Genomic DNA, 6,237 nt, shown 5'->3' with positions numbered 1-6,237 from the left:
GTGCTGTACCCCTTCACCCGCCTGTCTTACAGGTATATGGAGCTTACCACTGGGCCAACCCCAATGTTAAAATTGAAGCCCCTGGTTATCTGCACCTCCCCTACCAGATTCCCCCAAGGACTGAGGCCAAAGTGCTAGCATCCCAGTGGCAGTTGCGTCCTACTATCTTTGACAGAATAAAATAGGAACAGGTGTGGCTGAACCACAGAACAGAAATGGATGGGGCCACAGGGGACAGGTGCTGTCCCTTTAGCCTTCTCTTGAAGGTCCATAAAACCTTACACAACCCACGTTAAACAAACACTAAAATAAATGTCTGCATATGCTAACCAAAAATAGATATCTAAATGGCTTACCTTCAGAGGTGGACTCTAAGGAGAATTTAGGGGTGATCATCAATCTGTCTTCTGGTGGGGACTGGATCCTCCTCAGGCCCTGGAACTACAGGGGGTACCCCTTGTCAGAGGAACCACAGGCTTTCCCTTTCTGGGGGGCCATATGAGGATCAGATGTGCAGGGTCTGAAGGATCTCATTTAGGCTTCCAAAATGCTATGATCAGGAGTCTCTCAAAGACCACACTAGCAGACAAATCAAATTTAAAGAGGAATTCTTTTATTGAAGAGCCAGCTGGCGACTGCTTCAGTGTCCCAACATGGGGTTTATGAGAGCAGCTCTCAGTTGTCTTTGGCTCTGGGTTTTATAGGGCAAAAATTTTCAGAGGGGCAGGCAAGCATTATTACAGAAGCAAAAACAGCAGTTAAAGGTGTGAGGGGAATCACAAGGGTAGGGCGGTTAGTTATTTTGCACAATGCTATGATTATGCGAGTCATTAGTGATTTTTCTTCCTTAAAAATAGGTAAAAACCACAGTGTCCTGGGGTGGAAAGGCAGGAGGAAACTTATAAGTAAGGATTGTAAAGGACATGATCATAAAAAGCCATAATCTGGTGGCACCTGTGGCTTAAAGAAGTAGGGAAGCAGCCCCATATACTGTAGGTGGTGGGTTCAAACTTGGCCCTGGCCAAAAACTACAAAAAATAAAGCCATAATAACTAGGGCTATAATCACAAGCAAATGTATTTACAGTTACACAATGGGAGGGCAAACAAGAGGAACTAGTTTTGAAGGTAAAAGGGAGTAAATAATAAAATGGAGTTAAGCTTGTAGTTTTACCATTTCAAAATCATATACAGATAGTATGAAGACCATCTTAATATAATCACAAGGGTTGTTGTTACAAGGGTAGTTAGCGATGTTCTGCAAAATACTAAAAATTCTAACAATCTAACCAGGTACACTTAAAATACCACGCAATGGACGAGAGGCAAGCGGAACCAGTTTTGGTTTTTAAAAAGCAACAAAATGTAACAAAATAACAGAATGGAGTCAGGCCTGCTTTGCCTCCCCACTGATTCTCAGGAATAATAGTTACAATAACATGGAGTTAAGCCTGCTTTGCCTCCCCACTGATTCTCAAGAATAAGAGTTACAACAAAATGGAGTTAGGCCTGTTTTTCTTTAACCCTCACAATACATTTCAGCAGGGGGTTCTCTAAGGGAGGGGACTCACATCCACTTGGTGATGGGTTATGTACCTATAGTTTATTTCCTTGGAGTTGTAGCTCACCTCTGTAGGGGTGATGTGCATTTCTCAATCCTCTCCTACCTCAGCTCCAAACAAACAGTTTTCTTGAGGAATGTCTATCTTTTATCTCTCCTGGATGTGAGACTCTTTGGGAAGCTGGTTCTAGTTGGCCATCTTGCTCCCCATGATCTTACATTTAGAAAACATAAAAGACTCTGCCAAGAGACTCCTGGGATTGAGAAATAAATTTAGCAGTGTCTCGGGTTATAATAAATGTACAAAAATCAGTAGCATTCCTATACCAACAAGAATCAAGATGAACATCAAATAAAACACCCAATACTGTTCACAGTAGCAACAAAGAAAATTGCTGGGGTCCTTCCCCAAGTGCAGGGTCTGTTAAGACCTATGGATTGGACAGCAACCAACTGAAGTTAGACAAGACAAGAAAGAAAGAGATAAGATGCACAGAATAGAATTTTCAAAGGTGGTAATTCAGGAGATCACTGCCCACTTGGTGGTGTGACCAAGTGTCAGTTCCATTCAGCTTTTATTGAAGGCTATTTGCTCATTAGCCCAATGGGTAAGCTGAGAAATGGAACAAAGATGCCAGCAGTTTCTCTGAGTGAGCATATTAGTTCCTACTGTTTCTATAATCATTAACATTAAGGGGTTGAGCAGTCTTGAGAAATCCAGAACCTGAGCCTTGTGTATGGGCAGCCTCTTGTCTTAGGTTACACACACACATTCCTAGGGAGGTGTTAAACTCCACTAGTTCATGGTGGATTAAAAGGCCACTGGTGTCAATCTGCTCTGAAGAATCAGTGGGAGAGAGGAATTTTCCTGTCATCAACACCAAAGAAGGTCTTCCTCTGCAATAAAGGAGAAGCCCCTATTTCAGGGCTCGAGGTGGGAGTATATGCTTTGTCTGTTTCTGAGCAGGAAATAGCCTAATTAATGCATCTTTCTAGAGCTTGCCATAGCATCTTCTCTGGCTATTATTCACTCCAGAGTGTTTACAGACCCAGAAGGGATGTTTATAAACTGCATCCCCAATAGGACAGAGCTCCAGGAAAAGCAGGAAACTTGCTCAGATAGAAATTTAGCCACAGTTGGTTTAAAATTAAAGTAGTTGATTTTGTTTTGTTCCAACTCAGTTTACTTTTTGATTTTTCCCTTTTTCTGGGGGTATTTTCCCTTGCCAAGAATGGGGCCTTCAGTCCCCATTCTGCCTGCAAAAAAAAAAAAAATGCTAGGAATATACTAAATCAAGGAGGTGAAAAACCTCTAGTAAAAGAAGTATGAATCAATGAGAAAGAAAAATGCAGCAAAGGAAAACAGATATAAAAAACGTACATGTTCATGGATCAGTGGAATCAATATTATGAAAATGTCTATATTACCAAAAATTATTTGTAGATTTGATGCAATCTCCACTAAAATATCAACATTATTTTTTTGCAGATCTAGAAATAATAATTCTATTGTTTGTATGGAACCAGAAAAGACCAAGAATAGTCAATGTAAGCTTATATAACCAAGAAGGGGAGGGTAGTTGAGATATATGGGGTGAATTGAATACACTATTGTGCACTTTTCAAGTGATGGGCATGTTAAAAACCTAGATTGTCTACAATGCAATTTATTGGCATAACAAAAACCTATGTGTACATCTTACTTATTTTTTAATTTCTAAAAATAGGAAAAGCTTTGTATTTTGATGTAGACCCTCTTGTATATTTTTGCTTTTGCTCAATATACTTTGGTGTTATATAAAAAAATAATTGCCCAAAGTAACTTGAAAGGGTCATTTTCCATTTGTTTTCTTCCACGTGTTTATAGTTTTAGGTCTTACATTTTACTCTTTAACATATAGAGTAAATATTTGTAAATGAAGTAAAATGAGAGTCTAGTTTAATTTGTTTGTATGTATATTCAGTTTTGCCACATATAGTATTGAAAAGATTATTATTTTCCATTGTATATTCTCGATGTCTTGTCAAAGATAAATTGATAAAATTAGGACTAATTACACATAAAAAATGGTTAATCCAGAAGAAATGGATAAATTTATAAAAACAAAAACCATAAAGATTCCTACCCTAAAGAAATAGAAAATCTTAGCAAACTAATAATCAGTCAAAAGGTGGAATTGCTGAGCATTTTTTCATATGTCTGTAGGCCATGTGTCTGTCTTCTAAGGAAAAGAAAGGAAAAAAGAAACTATGATCAGCTGGCTGCACAATTAAAGAGGGATTCGTGGAAATCCTACTCAAACTCTTTCAAAAAATTAAAGTGGAGGGAAATTTTCCAAATTCATTATTTTCGGGGACACCATTACACTCATACCAAATTTATGTACGAATACTACAAGAAAACGAAATTTCTTGTTCAATAATCCTGAAGAACATATATGTAAAAATTCTGAAAAAGTAATAGCAAATCAAATTCAATAACACATTAAAAGAATCATACACTGACATGTAGAGAAGATTTAGCAAACAGAAATCAATAAATATAATAAACCACATTTGCAGAATGAAGATATGTCAGTGACCATATCAAACTATGGAAAAAAGCATTTAACTGAATTCAACATCTTATCACGATTAAAAATCCTCTAAACAAATTACATATGGATAGTGGCAGAGGGTAGTGGCCAGACCGTGGGGGCTTTGACCTTCCTTTGACTCTGACAGGCACAAATCTCTGGCACATCTGCTTATTGGAGGGAGCAGTACCTCATCCCCGTGGGCTCACCAGTGATTGGTCATATAAGAGGAGCAAAGTGTAGAAAGAGACACATTACCGTGGTCCAACTCTGCTATCGAGCAGGCCTTTCTGACAACACAGAGCACCGGAGAGAGCCAAATTTGAGCAGCCACTAGAACTCTACCATGTAGTTGCTGGAAACCTTTCAAACTCTCCCACTTGAGAGTTCATAATGACTGGGTCAAAAGGTTTGGAACTCTTAACCTGGATGAATCACCCAAAGCCCCTCTTGGATGGTACCCTGGTTGTGTGATAATGGGAAGGGTTGATTTGCCTCTTTCTGTTGTTGTCCATGGGGGGGGGTGTCTTAGTTGCTTGTATTTCTCCACAGCTAAGACATCACCAAAATCACTGATCTACTAGGATCAGACAAGAACCAGCTTAATGCAAGACAGAGACACCTAGCCCCACCACACCAAGCAGGTTTCCTTAGCCTTAGTCTGTAATATGGTATGGGTCCTTTGCAAAGCTATAGGTGAAAAAGCTGAAATCATCAGTCGCAGATCCTTGACAAAGAGCTGGTTAACCACAAGTCTAGGAAATCCCAGTTCAATTTCACCTTACCTGCCCATCTAGCCAACAGTGAAAAACAATCATGAGATGGAATCAGCATAGAAATTCTAGCAACATGAATAATCAGAGTAGATTAACTCCCCAAAGGAAAGATATGGCAGATACAGCACAAGATCCCATTCATAAGCAAATGGCTGAGATGTCAGAAATCAAGTTCAGAATTAGGATAGCAAATAAGATCAGCAGAATGGAGGTAAAGATGGAATTAGAATTTCAAGAAGTAATTCAAAAGATGTCTCAAGAATTCAACTAATTGGATTCTGGGAAGATGGCAAACTGGTAGCAACCCTGGTCAGAGGCTCCTGAGCAAAGGAAGAAAAACTGGTTGGAATCAGAATCTATGAAGCCAAAGACGGAGCTGAGCTCAGAAAGAAGTTTGGCAAGCTATAAATCCAAGGAAGATCATTTAAGAACATAAAGTACAGGTACAAAGCAGGCCCCAGAACTGCTTACTAGAGCTGTCCCCCTCCCGCGGGTGGCGGGCGGCCGGAGAGAAGCCCCTCGCGCTTGGCAGCCACAGAAGTACTTGCTAGAGCTTAGCGCACCCCCGCTGGTGGTGACAGCCGAGTCCCACACTCTGGGAGGGCCTAGAACTGCTTGCTAGAGCCATGCACCCCACGTGCGGCAGAGAAGAACCCCACCCCAGGGCTCTGGGCAGGTCCAGAACTGATTGCTAGAGCCAAAAGCTTCCCGCAGGTGGCGGGTAGCTGGAGTGGAGTTCCCCTGCTCCGGGCAGCCACAGAAGTACTTGCTAGAGCTTAGCGCACTCCCGCCGGTGGCGGCGGACAAGTCCCCGACTCTGGGAGGGCCTAGAACTGCTTGCTAGAGCCACGCACCCCACTGGCAGCAGAGAAGCACCCCGCCCCAGGGCTCTGGGCAGGTCCAGAACTGATTGCTAGAGCTGCAAGCTTCCCGTGGGCGGCGGGTCGCCTGAGTGGAGTTCCCCTATTCCGGACAGCCACAGAAGTACTTGCTAGAGCTTAGCGCACCGCTGCCAGTGGTGGCGGACGAGTCCCCCCACTCTTGGAGGGCCTAGAACTGCTTCCTAGAGTCGTGTGCTCCACAGGCGGCAGAGTAGATCCCTGCTCCAGGGCTATGGGCAGGCGCAAAACTGCTTGCTAAAGCCGCACACCTCCTGCTGGTGGCAGGAGGCAGCAGAGGACTTCCCACTGCTCTGGGCAGGCACAGAATCACTTGCTAGAGCCCCGCACACCCCTACAGGTGGCAGCAGACCGATCCCCCACCCTGGGAGGGCCCATAACTGCCTGCTAGAGCCGCACACCCCACGGGCAGCAGAGTAGATCCCT

Source organism: Otolemur garnettii, unplaced genomic scaffold, assembly GCF_000181295.1.
Source record: "Otolemur garnettii isolate 467f Iridium unplaced genomic scaffold, OtoGar3 scaffold00307, whole genome shotgun sequence".
In the NCBI taxonomy this organism is placed as follows: domain Eukaryota; kingdom Metazoa; phylum Chordata; class Mammalia; order Primates; family Galagidae; genus Otolemur; species Otolemur garnettii.
Note: the sequence above shows the minus strand (reverse complement) of the source record.